This window comes from Phalangium opilio, unplaced genomic scaffold, assembly GCF_054372755.1.
Source record: "Phalangium opilio isolate 3A_F unplaced genomic scaffold, DU_Popi_V2 ptg001170l_1, whole genome shotgun sequence".
Taxonomy (NCBI): domain Eukaryota; kingdom Metazoa; phylum Arthropoda; class Arachnida; order Opiliones; family Phalangiidae; genus Phalangium; species Phalangium opilio.
Genome location: NW_028324255.1, coordinates 5,264,173 through 5,286,479, shown reverse-complemented (window position 1 = coordinate 5,286,479; position 22,307 = coordinate 5,264,173). Strand labels below are relative to the sequence as shown.

Below are 22,307 nucleotides of genomic sequence, written 5' to 3'. Positions count from 1 at the left end.
TCAGGTATTGTGCAAAAACACTGACTTTTTACGTTACATCTGAGACCTCACAATACCGCTCCCGGATGGGCTAGAACCACCAAACCATCGGTTAAAAGCCGAACGTGAATTTCATTGAGCCACGGAAGCTCAGATCTTAAATGGTCGTCAGGTATTGTGGAAAAACTTTGACTTTTTACGTAACATCTGAAACCTCACAGCACCACTCCCGGGTGTGCTCGAACCACCAACCTTTCGGTTAACAGATGAACAGATGAACGCGATAACCATTGCGCAACGGAAGCCCAAAAATTAAATGTTCTTCAGTAATTGTGGAAAAACTTTGACTTTTTACGTCACATCTGAGACCTCACAACACCGCTCCCGGGTGGGCTCGAACCACCAACCCCTCGGTTAACAGCTGAACGCGATAACCATTGCGCAACGGAAGCCCAAAAATTAAATGGACGTCAGGTATTGTGGAAAAACTTTGACATTTTACGTCACGTCTGAGACCTCACAAACACCGCTCCCGGATAAGCTCGAACCACCAACCTTTCGATTAACAGCCGAACGCGCTACCTTGGGCCACGGAAGCCCAAAAATTAAATGGTCGTCAGGTATTGTGCAAAAACACTGACTTTTTACGTTACATCTGAGACCTCACAACACCGCTCCCGGGTGGGCTCGAACCACCAACCTTTCGGTTAACAGCCGAACGCGCTACCTTGGGCCACGCAAGCCCAAAAATTAAATAGTCGTCAGGTATTGTGCAAAAACACTGACTTTTTACGTTACATCTGAGACCTCACAACACCGCTCCCGGGTGGGCTCGAACCACCAACCTTTCGGTTAACAGCTGAACGCGAAAACCATTGCGCAACGGAAGCCCAAATATTAAATGGACGTCAGGTATTGTGGAAAAACTTCGCCTTTTTACGTTACATCTGAGACCTCACCACACCGCTCCCGGATGGGCTCGAACCACCAACAGTTCGGTTAACAGCCGATCGCGCTAACCATTGCGCCACGGAAGCCCAAAAATTAAATGGTCGTCAGGTATTGTTGAAAAACTTTGGCTTTTTACGTTACATTTGAGATCTCGCAACACCGCTCCCGGGTAGGCTCAAACCACCAACCTTTCGGTTAACAGCCGAACGCGCTAACCATTGAGCCAAGGAAGCTCAGAAATTAAATGGTTGTCAGGTATTGTGGAAAACTTATGACTTTTTACGCTACATCTGAGACCCCACAACATCTCTCCCGGGTGGGCTCGAACCACCAACCTCTTGGTTAACAGCTGAACGCGCTAACCATTGAGCCAGGGAAGCTATGTACTTAAATGTTCGTCAGGTATTGTAGAAAAACTTTGACTTTTTACGTAACATCTGAAACCTCACAGCACCGCTCCTGGGTGGGCTTGAACCACCAACCTTTCGGTTAACAGCTGAACGCGCTAACCTTTGCGCCACGGAAGCCCAAAAATTAGATGTTCGTCAGGCATTGTGGAAAAACACCGACTTTTTACGTTACATCTGAGACCTCACAACACCGCTTCCGGATGGGCTCGAACCACCAACCTTTCGGTTAACAGCCGAACGCGCTAACCATTGCGCAACGGAAGCCCAAAAATTAAACGTTCGTCTTTTATTGTGGAAAAACTCTGACTTTTTACGTTACATCTGAGACCTCACAATACCGCTCCCGGATGGGCTCGAACTAACAACCTTTTGGTTAACAGCCGAACGCGCTAACCATTGCACCACGGAAGCCCAAAAATTAAATGGTCGTCAAGTATTGTTGAAAAACTTTGGCTTTTTACGTTACATTTGATATCTCACAACACCGCTCCCGGGTGGGCTCGAACCACCAACTTTTCGGTTAACAGCCGAACGCGCTAACTATTGAGCCGCGGAAGCTCACACATTAAATGGACGTCAGGTATTGTGGAAAAACTTTGACTTTTTACGTTACATTTGAGATCTCGCAACATCGCTCCCGGGTGGGCTCAAACCACCAACCTTTCGGTTAACAGCCGAACGCGCTTACCATTGAGCCACGGAAGCTCAGAAATTAAATGGTTGTCAGGTATTGTGGAAAACTTATGACTTTTTACGCTACATCTGAGACCCCACAACATCTCTCCCGGGTGGGCTCGAACCACCAACCTTTCGGTTAACAGCTGAACGCGCTAACCATTGCGCCACGGAAGCCCAAAAATTAAACGTTCGTCAGGTATTGTGCAAAAACACTGACTTTTTACGTTACATCTGAGACCTCACAACACCGCTCCCGGGTGGGCTCAAACCACCAACCTTTCGGTTAACATCTGAACGCGATAACCATTGCGCAACGGAAGCCCAAATATTAAATGGACGTCAGGTATTGTGGAAAAACTTTGACTTTTTACGTTACATCTGAGACCTCACAACGCTTGTAGGTCAAAATAGCGAAATCCAAAATGTCGAAGGCACAATATCGACGGTCAAAATAGCGAAAACAAAAACAGCGAAATGCAATAATAGCGAAATATCTTTATAGCGATAGCAAAGTTAGCGAATTACAATTACCTTGAAATCATTAAACGCTAAATACATTTTTAGCGAACTTAATAACAGCTAAATACCTTTACAACGAAACCTAATATAAAGTAGTAAAGATTCGAAAACTACCAAATTGAATGCACATGCGATGAAGATAGCATCGTTATTATAACATAATCAAAGCATTGGTCGAGTAATCCTCAAACTATAATGCAGCCCGCCATTAATGGTCTAGACTGTTTCGAGAACCTTTTGAAATCATAGCTTAAAGACCGTCGAAAGCTTCTTCAGAGCTAAATCCCACCATAAGAGAAAAAATGGACATAATCCCCTCTCGTAGGCGACAAAATCCCCCGGACAATTCCCCCCCCCAGGCCACACTTCAAATGCCCCCGAGCCCCAGAACAAATTCCCACCAAACTGTGATTGACAGGGAGGGAAATCTCTATTATATTAAGTATATAAAGTAAAGAACATTATTATGCAAAAAGGAGAAATGTTATATCGGAAGGAAATATAAAATGTAATTTTTTGGAAAAGGCATGTTATTATGGGAAGTCAATGAAGATAAACAACAATATTTTGGAAAGGCATATTATTTTGGGAAGTCAATGACGATACACAACAATATTTTGGAAAAGGCATAATATTTTGGGAGGTGAATGAAAATAATCAACAATATTTTGGAAAAAGCATATTATTTTGGGAAGTGAATGAAGATAACCAACAATATTTTGAGAAAAGCATATTATTTTGGGAAGTCAATGAAGATAAACAACAATATTTTGGAAAAGGCATATTATTTTGGGAAGTCAATGAAGATTCACAACAATATTTTGGAATAGGCATAATATTTTGGGGAGTGAATGAAAATAATCTACAATATTTTGAAAAAAGCATATTATTTTGGGAAGTGAATGAAGATAAAGAACAATATTTTGGAAAAGGCATATCATTTTGAAAAGTGAATGAAGATAATCAAGAATATTTTGGAAACGGCATATTATCTTGGGAAGTCCATGAAGATAAACAACAATATTTTGGAAAAGGCATATTATTTTGGAAAGTTAATGAAGATAAACCATATTATTTTGGAAAGGCATATTATTTTGGGAACTCAATGAAGATAAACAACAATATATTGGAAAATGCATATTATTTTGGGAAGTGAATGAAGATAAAAAACTATATTTTGGAAAAGGCATATTATTTTGGAAAAAGCATATTATTGTGGGAAGTCAATGAAGATAAACAACAATATTTTGGAAAAGGCATATTATTTTGGGAAGTCATTGGAGATAAACAACAATATTTTGGAAAAGGCATATTATTTTGGGAAGTCAATGAAAATAAAATACAATATTTTGGAAAATGCGTAAAATATTAAAGTTATTTATGAAATATTACTAACCTAACCTAACCAACCTAACCTAATCCAATCGAACCTAACATAACCCAACCTAACCGAACAAAACCTAACCTAATCCAACGTAAATATTGCATGTCGTTGACACTACCAATTAACCAATTCAAAGCAAAAAATGTTTCGAATTTGCAAATTTTCACCATATTTACGCTAAAAACTTTTACGTACACCTATTTTTGCCCTAGAACTGAATGAAAGTCAAAAATTAATTTGAAATAAGTCAAATTGTATTTTAATAATATTTATTTACCTTCGGCGAAACGAACCCACCATCCTTCACTCCGCTGTTCAACGCCTTATCCACTATGCCACCAGATCGCTGACTCTGCTAGTGTTTTAGATAATTTTGATATTGTATTTTTACGACCTTTTTATTAAACACTGTCGGGGGATTATGACCGAAGGATTTTGTCTAGAGCGTGGGGGGATTTTGTACTCTTTCCTCGAATAGGGGGAAAAATGACCGGGGGATTTTGTCATGAGAGAGCGGGGATTTTGTAAGTTTTCAAAAATGGGGGATTATGACCGGGGTTCTTTTGTCTTGGGGGTATTTAGTCCGTATACCCTCTTTTTTGCATTTCCTGTTACGGGGGATTATTCGGTGTTTTATCTTTTAGTATAGAGTACGTATGCATTGTTAAAAATATTTTAAGGTACCGTATGAAATTCGCTATTGTTGTTCTCTTCAATATTTCATTTCGTTGTTTTTGTTCTCGATATTGTTGCACTTCGCTAACCTTGCTATCGCTATTATTGCATTTCACTGTTGTTGTTTTCGCTATTATTGCATTTCGCTATTGTGTGTTTCGACGAAATCAACACGCATTTTCAGCATTCGACATTTTATTTTCGATATTTTGACCTGATACCCTCACGCCACCGCTCCGGGATGGGCTCGAACTAACAACCTTTCGGATAATAGCCGAACGCGCTAACCATTGCGCCACGGAAGCTCAGAAATTCAATGGTTGTCAGGTATTTTGGAAAACCCTTGACTATTTAAGCTACATCTGAGACCCACAACACCTCTCCCGGATGGGCTCGAACTAACAACCTTTCGGTTAACAGCCGAACGCGCTAACCATTGCACCACGGAAGCCCAAAAATTAAATGGTCGTCAAGTATTGCTGAAAAACTTTGGCTTTTTACGCTACATCTGAGACCTCACAACACCGCTCCCGGATGGGCTCGAACCACCAACCTTTCGGTTAACAGCCGAACGCGATAACCATTGCGCAACGGAAGCCCAAAAATTAAATGGACGTCAGGTATTGTGGAAAAACTTTGACTTTTTACGCTACATCTGAGACCCCACAACATCTCTCCCGGGTGTGCTCGAACCACCAACCTTTCGGTTAACAGCCGAACGCGCTAAGCATTGCGCCACGGAAGCCCAAAAATTAAACGTTCGTCAGGTATTGTGCAAAAACACTGACTTTTTACGTTACATCTGAGACCTCACAACACCGCTCCCGGGTGGGCTCGAACCACCAACCTTTCGGTTAACAGCCGAACGCGATAACCATTGCGCAACGGAAGCCCAAATATTAAATGTTCGCCTGGTATTGTGGAAAAACCCTGAATTTTTACGTTACATCTGAGACCTCACAACACCGCTCCCGGATGGGCTCGAACTAACAACCTTTCGGTTAACAGCCGAACGCTCTAACCATTGCACCACGGAAGCCCAAAAATTAAATGGTCGTCAAGTATTGTTGAAAAACTTTGGCTTTTTACGTTACATTTGATATCTCACAACACCGCTCCCGGGTGGGCTCGAACCACCAACTTTTCGGTTAACAGCCGAACGCGCTAACCATTGAGTCACGGAAGCCCAGAAATTAAATGTTTGTCAGGTATTGTGGAAAACTTATGCGTTTTTACGCTACATCTGCGACCCCACAACATCTATCCCGGGTGGGCTCGAACCACCAACCTTTCGGTTAACAGCTATACGCGCTAACCATTGCGCCACGGAAGCCCAAAAATTAAACGTTCGTCAGGTATTGTGCAAAAACCCTGACTTTTTACGTTACATCTGAGGACTCACAACACCGCTCCCGGATGGACTCGAACTAACAACCTTTCGGTTAACAGCCGTACGCGCTAACCATTGCACCACGGAAGCCCAAAAATTAAATGGTCGTCAAGTATTGTTGAAAAACTTTGGCTTTTTACGTTACATTTGATATCTCACAACACCGCTCCCGGGTGGGCTCGAACCACCAACTTTTCGGTTAACATCCGAACGCGCTAACCATTGAGCCACGGAAGCTAAGAAAATAAATAATTGTCAGGTATTGTGGAAAACTTATGACTTTTTACGCTACATCTGAGACCCCACAACATCTCTCCCGGGTGGGCTCGAACCACCAACCTTTCGGTTAACAGCCGAACGCGCTAACCATTGCTTCACGGAAGCTCAGAAATTAAATGGTTGTCAGGTATTGTGGAAAACTTATGACTTTTTACGCTACATCTGAGACCCCACAACACCGCTCCCGGATGGGCTCGAACCACCAAAATTTCGGTTAACAGCCGAACGCGCTAACCATTGCACCACGGAAGCCTAAAAATTAAATGGTCGTCAAGTATTGTTGAAAAACTTTGGCTTTTTACGTTACAATTGATATCTCACAACACCGCTCCCGGGTGGGCTCGAACCACCAACTTTTCGGTTAACATCCGAACGCGCTAACCATTGAGCCACGGAAGCTAAGAAAATAAATAATTGTCAGGTATTGTGGAAAACTTATGACTTTTTACGCTACATCTGAGACCCCACAACATCCCTCCCGGGTGGGCTCGAACCACCAACCTTTCGGTTACCAGCCGAACGCGCTAACCATTGCGCCACGGAAGCCCAAAAATTAAACGTTCGTCAGGTATTGTGCAAAAACACTGACTTTTACGTTACATCTGAGACCTCACAACACCGCTCCCGGGTGGGCTCGAACCACCAACCTTTCGGTTAACAGCCGAACTCAATAACCATTGCGCAACAGAAGCCCAAATATTAAATGTTCGTCTGGTATTGTGGAAAAACCCTGACTTTTTACGTTACATCTGAGGACTCACAACACCGCTCCCGGATGGACTCGAACTAACAACCTTTCGGTTAACAGCCGTACGCGCTAACCATTGCACCACGGAAGCCCAAAAATTAAATGGTCGTCAAGTATTGTTGAAAAACTTTGGCTTTTTACGTTACATTTGATATCTCACAACACCGCTCCCGGGTGGGCTCGAACCACGAACTTTTCGGTTAACAGCCGAACGCGCTAACCATTGAGCCACGGAAGCTCAGAAATTAAATGTTTGTCAGGTATTGTGGAAAACTTATGCCTTTTTACGCTACATCTGAGACCCCACAACATCTGTCCCGGGTGGGCTCGAACCACCAACCTTTCGGTTAACAGCTATACGCGCTAACCTTTGCGCCACGGAAGCCCAAAAATTAAACGTTCGTCAGGTATTGTGCAAAAACACTGACTTTTTACGTTACATCTGAGACCTCACAACACCGCTCCCGGTTGGGCTCGAACCACCAACCTTTCGGTTAACAGCCGAACGCGCTAACCATTGCGCCACTTAAGCTCAGAAATTCAATGGCTGTCAGGTATTGTGGAAAACTTATGACTTTTTACACTACATCTGAGACCCCACAACACCTGTCCTGGGTGAGCTTGAACCACCAACCTTTCGGTTAACAGCTGAACGAGCTAACCATTGCGCCACGGAAGCTTAGAACTTAAAATGTTGTCAGGTCTTGTGGAAAACCTTTGAATTTTACGTTACTTATAACACTTCACACTAACCCTCCAGTGTGGGCTCTAACCACCTGCCTTTCGGTTAACAGCCGAACGCGCTATCCATCGTGCCAGGGAAGCCTAAAAATTAAATGGTCGTCAGGTATTGTGGAAAAACATTGACTTTTTACGTCACATCTGACATCTCACAACACCGCTCCCGGTTGCGGTTGAACCACCAACCTTTCGGTTAACAGATGAACGCGATAACCATTGCGCCCCGGAAGCCCAAAAATTAATTGGACGTCAGGTATTGTGGAAAAACATTGACTTTTTACGTCACATCTGAGACCTCACAACACCGCTCCCGGATGGGCTTGAACCACCAAACTTTCGATTAACAGCCGAACTTGCTAACCATTAAGCCACGGAAGCTTAGAAATTAAATGGATGTCAGGTATTGTGGAAAACTTATGACATTTAAGCTACATCTGAGACCTCACAACACCGCTCCCGGATGGGCTCGAACTAACAACCTTTCGGTTATCAGCCGAACGCGCTAACCATTGCACCACGGAAGCCCAAAAATTAAATGGTCGTCAAGTATTGTTGAAAAACTTTGGCTTTTTACGTTACAATTGATATCTCACAACACCGCTCCCGGGTGGGCTCGAACCACCAACTTTTCGGTTAACATCCGAACGCGCTAACCATTGAGCCACGGAAGCTAAGAAAATAAATAATTGTCAGGTATTGTGGAAAACTTATGACTTTTTACGCTACATCTGAGACCCCACAACATCCCTCCCGGGTGGGCTCGAACCACCAACCTTTCGGTTACCAGCCGAACGCGCTAACCATTGCGCCACGGAAGCCCAAAAATTAAACGTTCGTCAGGTATTGTGCAAAAACACTGACTTTTTACGTTACATCTGAGACCTCACAACACCGCTCCCGGGTGGGCTCGAACCACCAACCTTTCGGTTAACAGCCGAACTCAATAACCATTGCGCAACAGAAGCCCAAATATTAAATGTTCGTCTGGTATTGTGGAAAAACCCTGACTTTTTACGTTACATCTGAGGACTCACAACACCGCTCCCGGATGGACTCGAACTAACAACCTTTCGGTTAACAGCCGTACGCGCTAACCATTGCACCACGGAAGCCCAAAAATTAAATGGTCGTCAAGTATTGTTGAAAAACTTTGGCTTTTTACGTTACATTTGATATCTCACAACACCGCTCCCGGGTGGGCTCGAACCACGAACTTTTCGGTTAACAGCCGAACGCGCTAACCATTGAGCCACGGAAGCTCAGAAATTAAATGTTTGTCAGGTATTGTGGAAAACTTATGCCTTTTTACGCTACATCTGAGACCCCACAACACCTCTCCCGGGTGGGCTCAAACCACCAACCTTTCGAATAACAGCCGAACGTGCTAAAAATGCGCAACTGAAGCCCAAAAATTGAATGGTCTTCAGTTATTGTGGAAAAACTTTGGCTTTTTACGTTACATTTGAGATCTCACAACACCACTCCCGGTTTGACTCGAAATACCAACCTTTCGGTTAACAGCCGAACGCGCTAACCATTGAGCCACGGAAGCCCAAAAATTAAATGGTCTTCAGGTATTGTGGAAAAACTTATGAATTTTTACGCTACATCTGAGACCCCACAACACCTCTCCCGGATGGGCTTGAACCACCAAACTTTCGGTTAACAAATGAACGTGATAATCATTGCGCAACGGAAGCCCAAAAATGAAATGGTCGTCAGGTTTTGAGGAAAACCTTTGACTTTTTACGTCACATCTGAGACCTCACAACACCGCTCCCGAATGGGCTCGAACCAACAACCCTTCGGATAACAGCTGAACGCGCTAACCATTGAGCCACGGAAGCTCTGAAATTAAATGGTCGTCAGGTATTGTGGAAAAACTTTTACTTTTTACGTCACATCTGAGACCTCACAACACCGCTCCCAGATGGGCTCGAACCACCAACCTATCGGATAACAGCCGAACAAGCTAACCATTGCGCCATGGAAGCCCAAAAATTAAATGGTCGTCAGGTATTGTGGAAAAACTTTGACTTTTTACGTCACATCGGAGACCTCACAACACCGCTCCCGGATGGGCTCGAACCACCAACCTTTCGGTTAACAGCCGAACGCGCTAACCATTGCGCCACGGAAGCCCAAAAATTAAATGGTCGTCAGGTATTGTGGAAAACTTATGACTTTTTACGCTACATCTGAGACCCCACAACATCTCACCCGGGTGGGCTCGAACCACCAACCTTTCGGTTAACAGCTTAACGCGAGGTCTCAGATGTAACGTAACAAGTCGGTGTTTTTCCACAATGCCTCTCGATCATCTAATTTTTGTGCTTCCGTGGCGCAATGGTTAGCGCGTTCAGCTGTTAACCGAAAGGTTGGTGGTTCGAGCCCACCCAGGAGCGGTGCTGTGAGGTTTCAGATGTTACGTAAGAAGTCAAAGTTTTTCCACAATGCCTGACGATCATTTAATTTTAGAGCTTCCGTGGCTCAATGGTTAGCGCGTTCGGCTTTTAACCGATAGTTTGGTCGTTCAAGCCCATCCAAGAGCGTTGTTGTGAGGTCTCAGATGTAACGTAAAAAGTCAGTGTTTTTCCACAATACCTGACGAACGTTTAATTTTTGGGCTTCCGTGGCGCAATGCTTAGCGCGTTCAGCTGTTAACCGAAAGGTTGGTGGTTCGAGCCCACCCGGGAGAGATGTTGTGGGGTCCCAGATGTAGCGTAAAAAGTCATAAGTTTTCCACAATTCCTGACAACCATTTAATTTCTGAGCTTCCGTGGCTCAATGGTTAGCGCGTTCGGCTGTTAACCGAAAGGTTGGTGGTTCGAGCCCATCCGGGAGCGGTGTTGTGAGGTCTCAGATGTAACGTAAAAAGTCGGTGTTTTTCCACAATGCCTGATGAATACCTAATTTTCGGGCTTCCGTGGCGCAATGGTTAGCTCGTTCAGCTGTTAACCGAAAGGTTGGTGGTTCGAGCCCACCCAGGAGCGGTGCTGTGAGGTTTCAGATGTATTTCTCAATAATAAATCGTTTTTATTATGTTATCAGAAATAGATAGACTTTTTTAAGACGGAATGGGTAACAGGGTTATTCGGGTGCGCGTCCTAGTCCACGACCCCCTTACCCGTGACGGAGGGGTATGAAAGAAGAGGCGGGTCTTATTTTTGTTATGGCGTTGTATGTATATCCGGGTCAAATAAACGTCGTCTGCCCCTTCGTCTGCCAAGTTAGAATGGGCTCGGATTGTAATTTTTGAAATAACATTGTTTAAAAATGGAAGTTACACAAGACATAGGACTTGCAACTGAAAAAAAAACGGGGAAGACCCAAGAAAATTAAAAGTGAGTTAGAATTGAGTAAAAGTCATCATAGATATTACAGCACGAACAGGTTTTAACCAAACACTAAGCTCACAAAACTCCTGACCATTCACTAAGCCTTGGTTAATTTCATCAAATTCGTTTACAAAATCATGAGGATAGTAGAAATTATTGGCTTAAGAAAGAATTAGCGAACACTTTTCACCCTTACAGATGTACCCCAAATCCAAAACACCGGCACCAAATTCACTAACTATCTTCTTAATTGCTATTAAAAACAATTCCCGAATAATTATCGGACCCTCGAATTTAGACGGCTCCATTTTGAACCCCTGTGAAGACGCTTATCTGTACAACCATAGCCCACTCGATCCACGCTCTATAGCTATAGCGCGAGCAGCTTGCGTCGTGACGCGCGTGATCGAGTGGGCTATGGTACAACGCAAGAGGGGTCGTAGTCATGGCGACAGAGGTAAACAGGAATTACGTATTTTTGGCCCTCCCCGTCAGCAACGTCACCAATACGTAGTTTTTGTGAGCCAATAAGATAATTTAATTTTTTGGTTACGTGTTGAAGGAAGGGACTATATACTCGTCTATGAGTCGGACCGAAGCAAAGGCCAAACATTGTTTATTCCGTCTTAAAAAAGTCTATCTATCCCTGATGTTATTAAACGTTTAAAAACTATATTTAAACATGTAGTGTATTAAACTAAAAGCACTTTGAAAAGGTTTCATTTTCGCGCAAAAAATCAAATATAGAAATTTCTAGTTATGCGCCACACACATAGATGGCGCTACCGACGAATGATAAAGTATACTTGTTGAAAAAACCGGGCGCGCGAAGCGTAGATTTGATGTGTAATTCTAGGGGCTTATATGTTCCAAGCTCTTTGTTACTTATAACACTTCACACTAACGCTCCAGCGTGGGCTCTAACCACCAACCTTTCAGTTAACAGCCGAACGCGCTAACCATCGCGCCAGGAAGCCTAAAAATTAAATGGTCGTCAGGTATTGTGGAAAAACTTTTATATTTAGGGTTACATCTGACACCTCACAACACTGCTCCCGGATGGGCTCGAACCACCAACCTTTCGGATAACAGCCGAACTAGCTAAAAATGCGCCACAGAAGCCCGAAAATTAAATGGTCGTCTGGTATTGTGTAAAAACTTTGGCTTTTTACCTTACATCTGAAACCTCACAACACCGCTCCCGGGTGGGCTCGAACCACCAACCTTTTAAATAACAGCTGAGCGCGCTAACCATTGCACCACGGAAGCCCAAAAATTAAACGGTCGTCAGGTATTGTGGAAAAACTTTGACTTTTTACGTCACATCTGGGACCTTACATCACCGCTCCCGGATGGGCTCGAACCACCAACCTTTCGGTTAACAGCCGAACGCGCTAACCATTGCGCCACGGAAGCCTAAAAATTAAATGGTCGTCAGGTACTGTGGAAAAACTTGGCTTTTTACGTCACATCTGAGATCTCACAATACCGCTCCCGGGTGGTCTCGAACCTCCAACCTTTCGGTTAACAGCCCAACGCGCTAACCATCGAGCCACGGAAGCTCAGAAATTAAATGGTTGTCAGGTATAGTAGAAAACTTATGACTTTTTTACGTTACATCTGAGACCCCCACACCTCTCCAAGTTGGGCTCGAACCACCAACCTTTCGAATAACAGCTGAACGCGCTAACCATTGCACCACAGAAGCCCAAAAATTAAATGGTCGTCAAGTAATGTATAAAAACTTTGGCTTTTTACGTCACATCTGAGACCTCACAACACCGCTCCCGGGTGGGCTCGTACCCTGGTCTCAGATGTTACGTAAAAAGTCAGTGTTTTTCAACCATACCTGACGACCATTTAATTTTTGCCTTCCGTGGCGCAATGGTTAGCGCGTTCATCTGTTAACCGAAAGGTTGGTGGTTCCAGCCCACCCGGGAGAGGTGTTGTGGGGTGGGGTCTCAGATGTAGCGTAAAAAGTCATAAGTTTTCCACAATACCTGACGACCATTTAATTTTTGGGCTTCCGTGGTGCAATGGTTAGCGCGTTCAGCTGTTATTCAAAAGGTTGGTGGTTCAAGCCCACCCGGGAGCGGTGTTGTGAGGTCTCAGATGTAACGTAAAAAGTCAGAGTTTTTCTACAATACCTGACGAACATTTAATTTTTGGGCTTCCGTGGCGCAATGGTTAGCGCGTTACGCTGTTATTCGAAAGGTTGGTGGTTCGAGCACACCTGGGAGCGGTGTTGTGAGGTCTCAAATGTAACGTCAAAAGACAAAGTTTGTCAACAATACCTGACGACATTTAATTTTTAGGCTTCCGTGGCGCAATTGTTAGCGCGTTCATCTGTTAACCGAAAGGTTGGTGGTTCAAGCCCACCCGGGAGCGGTGTTGTGAGGTGTCAGATGTAACGTAAAAAGTCAGAGTTTTTCCACAATACCTGACAACCATTTAATTTTTGGGCTTCCGTGGCGCAATGGTTAGCGCGTTCGGCTGTTAACCGAAAGGTTGGTGGTTCGAGCCCATCCGGGAGCGGTGTTGTGAGGTCTCAGATGTAACGTAAAAAGTCGGTGTTTTTCCACAATGCCTGACGATCACCTAATTTTCGGGCTTCCGTGGCGCATTGGTTTGCTCGTTCAGCTGTTAACCGAAAGGTTGGTGGTTCGAGCCCACCCATGAGAGGTGTTGTAGGGTCTCAGATGTAGCGTAAAAAGTCATAAGATTTCCACAATACCTGACATCCGTTTAATTTTTGGGCTTCCGGTGCGCAATGGTTAGCGCGTTCAGCTGTTAACCGAAAAATTGGTGGTTCAAACCCACCCAGGAGAGGTGTTGTGGGGTCTCAGATGTAGCGTAAAAAGTCATAAGTTTTCCACAATACCGGACAGCCATTGAATTTCTGAGCTTCCGTGGCGCAATGGTTAGCGCGTTCGGCTGTTAACCGAAAAGTTGGTGGTTCGAGCCCACCCGGGAGCGGTGTTGTGAGATATCAAATGTAACGTAAAAAGCCAAAGTTTTTCAACAATACTTGACGACCATTTAATTTTTGGGCTTCCGTTTGTGCAATGGTTAGCGCGTTCGGCTGTTAACCGAAAGGTTGGTGGTTCGAGCCCACCATGAAGCGGTGTTGTGAGGGCTCAGATGTAACGTAAAAAGTCAGTGTTTTTGCACAATACCAGACGAACATTTAATTTTTGGGGTTCCGTGGCGCAATGGTTAGCGCGTTCGGCTGTTAACCGAAAGGTTGGTGGTTCGAGCCCATCCGGGAGCGGTGTTGTGAGGTCTCAGATGTAACGTAAAAAGTCAGTGTTTTTGCACAATACCAGACGAACATTTAATTTTTGGGGTTCCGTGGCGCAATGGTTAGATTATTCGGCTGTTAACCGAAAGGTTGGTGGTTCGAGCCCATCCCGGGGCGTTGTTGTGGAGTCTCAGATGTGACGTAAAAAGTCAAAGTTTATCCACAATACCTGACGGCCATTTAATTTTTGGGCTTCCGTGGCGCAATGGTTAGCGCGTTCGGCTGTTAATCGAAAGGTTGGTGGTTCCAGCCCACCCGGGAGAGGTGTTGTGGGGTCTCAGATGTAGCGTAAAAAGTCATAAGTTTTCTACAATACCTGACAACATTTTAAATTTTAAGCTTCCGTGGCGCAATGCTTAGTGCGTTCGGCTGTTAACCAAAAGGGTGGTCGAGCCCATCCGGGAGCGGTGTTGTGAGGCGTCAGCTGTAACCCAGAATATAAAAGTTTTTCCACAATACCTGAAGACCATTTAATTTTTGGGCTTCCTTTGCGCAATGGTTATCGCGTTCATCTGTTAACCGAACGGTTGGCTGTTCGAGCCCACCCGGGAGCGGTGTTGTGAGATCTCAAATGTAACGTAAAAAGTCAAAGTTTTTCCACAATACCTGACGAACGTTTAATATTTGGGCTTCCGTTGCGCAATGGTTATCGCGTTCATCTGTTAACCGAAAGGTTGGTGGTTCCAGCCCACCCGGGAGAGGTGTTGTGGGGTCTCAGATGTAGCGTAAAAAGTCATAAGTTTTCCACAATACATGACAACATTTCAAATTCTAATTTTCCGTGGCGCAATGCTTAGTGCGTTCGGCTGTTAACCGAAAGGTTGGTGGTTCGAGCCCATCCGGGAGCGGTGTTGTGAGGTCTCGGATGTGTCGTAAAAAGTCAAAGTTTTTCCACAATACCTGACAACCATTGAATTTCTGAGCTTCCTTGGCTCAATGGTAAGCGCGTTCGGCTGTTTACTGAAAGGTTGGTCGTTCGAGCCCACCCGGGAGCGGTGTTGTGAGATCTCAAATGTAACGTGAAAAGTCAAAGTTTTTCCACAATACCTGACAACATTTTAAATTCTAAGCTTCCGTGGCGCAATGCTTAGTGCGTTCGGCTGTTAACCGAAAGGTTGGTGGTTCGAGCCCATCCGGGAGCGGTGTTGTGAGGTCTCGGATGTGTCGTAAAAAGTCAAAGTTTTTCCACAATACCTGACAACCATTTAATTTCTGAGCTTCCGTGGCTCAATGGTTAGCGCGTTTGGCTGTTGACCGAAAGGTTGGTCGTTCGAGCCCACCCGGGAGCGGTGTTGTGAGATCTCAAATGTAACGTGAAAAGTCAAAGTTTTTCCACAATACCTGACAACATTTTAAATTCTAAGCTTCCGTGGCGCAATGCTTAGTGCGTTCGGCTGTTAACCGAAAGGTTGGTGGTTCGAGCCCATCCGGGAGCGGTGTTGTGAGGTCTCGGATGTGTCGTAAAAAGTCAAAGTTTTTCCACAATACCTGACAACCATTGAATTTCTGAGCTTCCTTGGCTCAATGGTAAGCGCGTTCGGCTGTTTACTGAAAGGTTGGTGGTTCAATTCAATTCAATTCAAAATGTTTATTTTATTTGCATTACAGATACAGTATACCACGGGGCTAAGTCACATTGTGACTTGTAAGCGCCGTGCCTATCTGTTTAATTTAATATAACAATTTTAATTTAATCAAATAAAAATAGATTTAACAATGGTGTCTTATAATAAATAATGTTAAAGATTCGTGAAAAAACTTAATGTATATATGTTATATCCACTTGAAATTAAACAATGGCATGGTATAACATAAAAAATTTAACAATGGGTTATGCCAAAGGTGGCTTTATAAAAACAAATTAAATAAAAAAGTAAAGGTTTTGTTATTTTTTTCCAATATTAGTGATTTTATAGTCTTTTTAAATCTAAATAAATTCGGTTTGGCTTGAATTTCTGGTGATATTGTGTTATATAATTTTATTCCCGAATAAAAGATAGACGTGAATTTTTTTGAAGTGTTACCATTTAGGTAAATCTAATAGATCTAATGATCTTGTATGTCTATTTTTCTGGTTTATCTTTACTAGGCTATTTTCACGCTTAATGTTTGTGTGTATGAAAGATAAGCTATTATACTGTATACTCTCTTGTATGTTTAGAATTTTTGCCCTAGTAAAGTACTCTTGGGTATGGTCTCTAAATGATAAGTTATATATTGATCTAATTGCCCTTTTTTGTAGGATATGTATCCTGTTTTGATTAGCTTTTGTTGTGTTGCCCCAGAATTGTATTCCATAAGATAGCACCGAATTAAATAATGCGTGGTATATTTCAATTAGAATATTTCTGGGTACCATTTTACTACAATGGTAAAGTAATCCATTCACTCGGGCTAATTTTGAGCTAATTATATTAACATGGCTGTCCCAGGTCAGGTGTTTATCAAAGTATAGGCCTAGATATTTGTATTTATCTACTATTTTAATTTTTTCCTTATTTAGTTCGATACCATTTAGTACCCTACTGACATCTTTACCTCTATTATGGAATATTATGCATTCCGTTTTTTTTATATTATGGAGAAGCCCGTTATTTGTGATCCACTTAAATATTTTATCTAGGTAGTAGTTTGTTTGTTCTATTGCATTTATTGTGTTTGCGGATTTACATAAAAGGAGCGCGTCATCTGCGTACATGAACATGTTACCAGACGGTGCCTGTTTAATGAGGTCATTTATAAATAGATTAAATAAGAGTGGTGATATTATAGAGCCCTGGGGAACTCCAGATATTAATTGACTTGGCGCCGATAAATCCTTTCCCACTCTAGTGTAGCATTGTCTATTTTCTAGGTAGCTTTTTAGCCACGCACTTGCAGTTCCTCTGATCCCTTGTTTGTATAGTTTGTTTAGTAGATGTTCATGATCTACACTATCGAAAGCTTTTCGGAGATCCAGAAAAACGCCCACACAGATTTCACTTTGATCAAATGCCTCTAGTATATATTTGTATGCTCCCCCTAATGCTTCCATTGTACCATTCCCACTACGGAAACCAAATTGAAATTCCGATAATATGTTAAATTTCTCCACGAACGAGTTGAGTCGCACGTGAAAGGCTTTATCAAATATTTTTGCTATAATAGATAGAAGGGAAATAGGGCGATAATTTGACGGAGTTTTTGGGTCGTCTTTTTTAAAAATTGGAACTATTATGGTTTTTTTTAGATTTTCTGGATAGATACCTAGATTGAAGGATAAGTTAATTAGGTATTTAAGAGGGGTTATTATGCTTTCTATCACTATTTTCAGCGGCTTAGCTTTTATGCCGTCAAAGCCAGATGATGAGTTATTTTGGAGAGAGTTAATTATGGTTACAAGTTCTGCTTCGTCGGTTTCGTACAGAGCCATTGTGTTGGGGTTAAGTTCGAGAAAGTTTAGTGATTTAACATTAACTGGTTTAGCTTCATTGCTAGTAAAATATTCGAGCCCATCCGGGAGCGGTGTTGTGAGGTCTCAGATGTGACGTAAAAAGTCAAAGTTTTTCCACAATACCTGACGACGATATAATTTTGGGCTTCCGTTGCGCAATGGTTATCGCGTTCATCTGTTAACCGAAAGGTTGGTGGTTCGAGCCCACCCGGGAGCGGTGTTGTGAGATCTCAAAAGTAACGTAAAAAGCCAAACTTTTTCCACAATACCTGACAACATTTTAAATTCTAAGCTTCCATTGCGCAATGCTTAGTGCGTTCGGCTGTTAACCGAAAGGTCGGTGGTTCGAGCCCATCCGGGAGCGGTGTTGTGAGGCCTCAGATGTGACGTAAAAAGTCAAAGTTTTCCCACAATACCTGACGAACGTTTATTTTTTGGGCTTCCGTGGCGCAATGGTTAGCGCATTCGGCTGTTAACCGAAAGGTTGGTGGTTCGAGCCTATCCCGGAGCGGTGTTGTGAGATCTCAGATGTGACGTAAAAAGTAAAAGTTTTTCCACAATACCTGACGACGATATAATTTTTGGGCTTCCGTTGCGCAATGGTTATCGCGTTCATCTGTTAACCGAAAGGTTGGTGGTTCAAGCTCACCCAGGAGAGGTGTTGTGGGGTCTCAGATGTAGCGTAAAAAGTCATAAGTTTTCCACAATACCGGACAACCATTGAATTTCCGAGCTTCCGTGGCGCAATGGTTAGCGCGTTCGGCTGTTAACCGAAAGGTTGGTGGTTCGAGCCCACCCGGGAGCGGTGTTGTGAGATATCAAATGTAACGTAAAAAGCCAAAGTTTTTCAACAATACTTGACGACCATTTAATTTTTGGGCTTCCGTGGTGCAATGGTTAGCGCGTTCGGCTCTTAACCGAAAGGTTGGTGGTTCGAGCCCATCCGGGAGCGGTGTTGTGAGGTCTCAGATGTAACGTAAAACGTCGGAGCTTTTCCACAATGCCTGACGAAAATCAAATTTTTGGGCTTCCGTGGCGTAAAGTTTAGCGCGTTCAGCTGTTAACCGAAAGGTTGGTGGTTCGAGCCCACCCGGGAGAGATGTTGTGGGGTCTCAGATGTAGCGTAAAAAGTCATAAGTTTTCCACAATACCTGACAACCATTTAATTTCTGAGCTTCCGTGGCTCAATGGTTAGCGCGTTCGGCTATTAACCGAAAGGTTGGTGGGTCGAGCCCACCCGGGAGCGGTGTTGCGAGATCTCAAATGTAACGTAAAAAGCCAAAGTTTTTCAGCAATACCTGACGACCATTTAATTTTTGGGCTTCCGTGGCGCAATGGTTAGCGCGTTCGGCTGTTAACCGAAAGGTTGGTGGTTCGAGCCCATCCGGGAGCGGTGTTGTGAGGTCTCAGATGTGACGTAAAAAGTCAAAGTTTTTCCACAATACCTGACAACCATTGAATTTCTGAGCTTCCGTGGCTCAATGGTTAGCGCGTTCGGCTGTTAACTGAAAGGTTGGTGGTTCGAGCCCATCCGGGAGCGGTGTTGTGAAGTCTCAGATGTGACGTAAAAAGTCAAAGTTTTTCCAGAATTACTGACGACGATATAATTTTGGGCTTCCGTTGCGCAATGGTTATCGCGTTCATCTGTTAACCGAAAGGTTGGTGGTTCGAGCCCACCCGGGAGCGGTGTTGTGAGATCTCAAAAGTAACGTAAAAAGCCAAACTTTTTCCACAATACCTGACCACATTTTAAATTCTAAGCTTCCATGGCGCATTCTTAGTGCGTTCTGCTGTTAACCGAAATGTCGGTGGTTCGAGCCCACCCGGGAGCGGTGTTGTGAGGCCTCAGATGTGACGTAAAAAGTCAAAGTTTTCCCACAATACCTGACGAACATTTATTTTTTCGGCTTCCGTGGCGCAATGGTTAGCGCATTCGGCTGTTAACCGAAAGGTTGGTGGTTCGAGCCCATCCCGGGGCGGTGTTGTGGAGTCTCAGATGTGACGTAAAAAGTCAAAGTTTTTCCACCATACCTGACGGCCATTTAATTTTTGGGCTTCCGTGGCGCAATGGTTAGCGCGTTCGGCTGTTAATCGAAAGGTTGGTGGTTCCAGCCCACCCGGGAGAGGTGTTGTGAGGTCTCAGATGTAGCGTAAAAAGTCATAAGTTTTCCACAATACATGACAACATTTTAAATTCTAATTTTCCGTGGCGCAATGCTTAGTGCGTTCGGCTGTTAACCGAAAGGTTGGTGGTTCGAGCCCATGCGGAAGCGGTGTTGTGAGGTCTCAGATGTGTCGTAAAAAGCCAAAGTTTTTCCACAATACCTGACAACATTTTAAATTCTAAGCTTCCATGGCGCAATGCTTAGTTCGTTCGGCTGTTAACCGAAAGGTCGGTGGTTCGAGCCCATCCGGGAGCGGTTTTGTGAGGCCTAAGATGTGACGTAAAAGGTCAAAGTTTTCCCACAATACCTGACGAACATTTATTTTTTCGGCTTCCGTGGCGCAATGGTTAGCGCATTCGGCTGTTAACCGAAAGGTTGGTGGTTCGAGCCCATCCCGGAGCGGTGTTATGAGATCTCAGATGTGACGTAAAAAGTCAAAGTTTTTCCACAATACCTGACGACGATATAATTTTTGGGCTTCCGTTGCGCAATGGTTATCGCGTTCATCTGTTAACCGAAAGGTTGGTGGTTCGAGTCCACCCAGGAGCGGTGTTGTGAGATCTCAAAAGTAACGTAAAAAGCCAAAGTTTTTCCACAATACCTGACAACATTTTAATTTCTGAGCTTCCGTGGCTCAATGGTTAGCGCGTTCGGCTGTTAACCGAAAGGTAGGTCGTTCGAGCCCACCCGGGAGCGGTGTTGTGAGATCTCAAATGTAACGTGAAAAGTCAAAGTTTTTCCACAATACCTGACAACATTTTAAATTCTAAGCTTCCGTGGCGCAATGCTTTGTGCGTTCGGCTGTTAACCGACAGGTTGGTGGTTCGAGCCCATCCAGGAGCGGTGTTGTGAGGTCTCAGATGTGTCGTAAAAAGTCAAAGTTTTTCCACAATACCTGACAACCATTGAATTTCTGAGCTTCCGTGGTTCAATGGTTAGCGCATTCGGCTGTTAACCGAAAGGTTGGTGGTTCGAGCCCATCCCGGAGCGGTGTTATGAGATCTCAGATGTGACGTAAAAAGTCAAAGTTTTTCCATAATACCTGACGACGATATAATTTTTGGGCTTCCGTTGCACAAGGGTTATCGCGTTCATCTGTTAACCGAAAGGTTGGTGATTCGAGCCCTCCCGAGAGCGGTGTTGTGAGATCTCAAATGTAACGTGAAAAGTCAAAGTTTTTCCACAATACCTGACAACATTTTAAATTCTAAGCTTCCGTGGCGCAATGCTTTGTGCGTTCGGCTGTTAACCGAAAGGTTGGTGGTTCGAGCCCATCCGGGAGCGGTGTTGTGAGGTCTCAGATGTGACGTAAAAAGTCAAAGTTTTTCCACAATACCTGACAACCATTTAATTTCTGAGCTTCCGTGGCTCAATGGTTAGCGCGTTCGGCTGTTAACCGAAAGGTTGGTCGTTCGAGCCCATCCCGGAGCGGTGTTATGTGATCTCAGATGTGACGTAAAAAGTCAAAGTTTTTCCACAATACCTGACGACGATATAATTTTTGGGCTTCCGTTGCGCAATGGTTATCGCGTTCATCTGTTAACCGAAAGGTTGGTGGTTCGAGCCCACCCAGGAGCGGTGTTGTGAGATCTCAAAAGTAACGTAAAAAGCCAAAGTTTTCCCACAATACCTGACGAACATTTATTTTTTGGGCTTCCGTGGCGCAAAGGTTAGCGCATTCGGCTGTTAACCGAAAGCTTGGTGGTTCGAGCCCATCCCGGAGCGGTGTTGTGGAGTCCCAGATGTGACGTAAAAAGTCAAAGTTTTTCCACAATACCTGACGGCCATTTAATTTTTGGGCTTCCGTGGCGCAATGGTTAGCGCGTTAGGCTGTTAATCGAAAGGTTGGTGGTTCCAGCCCACCCGGGAGAGGTGTTGTGAGGTCTCAGATGTAGCGTAAAAAGTCATGAGTTTTTCCACAATACCTGAAGACCATTTAATTTTTGGGCTTCCGTGGCTCAATGGTTAGCGCGTTCGGCTGTTAACCGAAAGGTTGGTATTTCGAGTCAAACCGGGAGTGGTGTTATGAGATCTCAAATGTAACGTAAAAAGTCAAAGGTTTTCTTCAAAACCTGACGACCATTTCATTTTTGGGCTTCCGTTGCGCAATGATTATCACGTTCATTTGTTAACCGAAAGTTTGGTGGTTCAAGCCCATCCGGGAGCGGTGTTGTGAGGTCTCAGATGTGACATAAAAAGTCAATGTTTTTCCACAATACCTGACGTCCATTTAATTTTTGGGCTTCCGGGGCGCAATGGTTATCGCGTTCATCTGTTAACCGAAAGGTTGGTGGTTCAACCGCAACCGGGAGCGGT

The 22,307-nt window shown here is 43.9% G+C and overlaps 6 non-coding genes across 6 annotated transcripts; 2 read left to right on the top strand and 4 right to left on the bottom strand.

Moving 5' to 3' along the window:
- Positions 1–4,828: 4,828 nt before the first annotated feature.
- Positions 4,829–4,901, bottom strand: TRNAN-AUU (transfer RNA asparagine (anticodon AUU)). Its single transcript has one exon. It is a non-coding gene; the product is annotated as a tRNA-Asn (tRNA).
- A 1,837-nt stretch (positions 4,902–6,738) lies between these two features.
- On the bottom strand, positions 6,739–6,811 carry TRNAT-GGU (transfer RNA threonine (anticodon GGU)). Its single transcript has one exon. It is a non-coding gene; the product is annotated as a tRNA-Thr (tRNA).
- A 1,394-nt stretch (positions 6,812–8,205) lies between these two features.
- On the bottom strand, positions 8,206–8,278 carry TRNAI-GAU (transfer RNA isoleucine (anticodon GAU)). The gene has a single exon. It is a non-coding gene; the product is annotated as a tRNA-Ile (tRNA).
- Positions 8,279–8,499: 221 nt separating this feature from the next.
- Positions 8,500–8,572, bottom strand: TRNAT-GGU (transfer RNA threonine (anticodon GGU)). Its single transcript has one exon. It is a non-coding gene; the product is annotated as a tRNA-Thr (tRNA).
- A 10,133-nt stretch (positions 8,573–18,705) lies between these two features.
- TRNAK-CUU (transfer RNA lysine (anticodon CUU)) lies at positions 18,706–18,778 on the top strand. The gene has a single exon. It is a non-coding gene; the product is annotated as a tRNA-Lys (tRNA).
- A 221-nt stretch (positions 18,779–18,999) lies between these two features.
- On the top strand, positions 19,000–19,072 carry TRNAN-AUU (transfer RNA asparagine (anticodon AUU)). Its single transcript has one exon. It is a non-coding gene; the product is annotated as a tRNA-Asn (tRNA).
- The last annotated feature ends 3,235 nt before the right edge of the window (positions 19,073–22,307 follow it).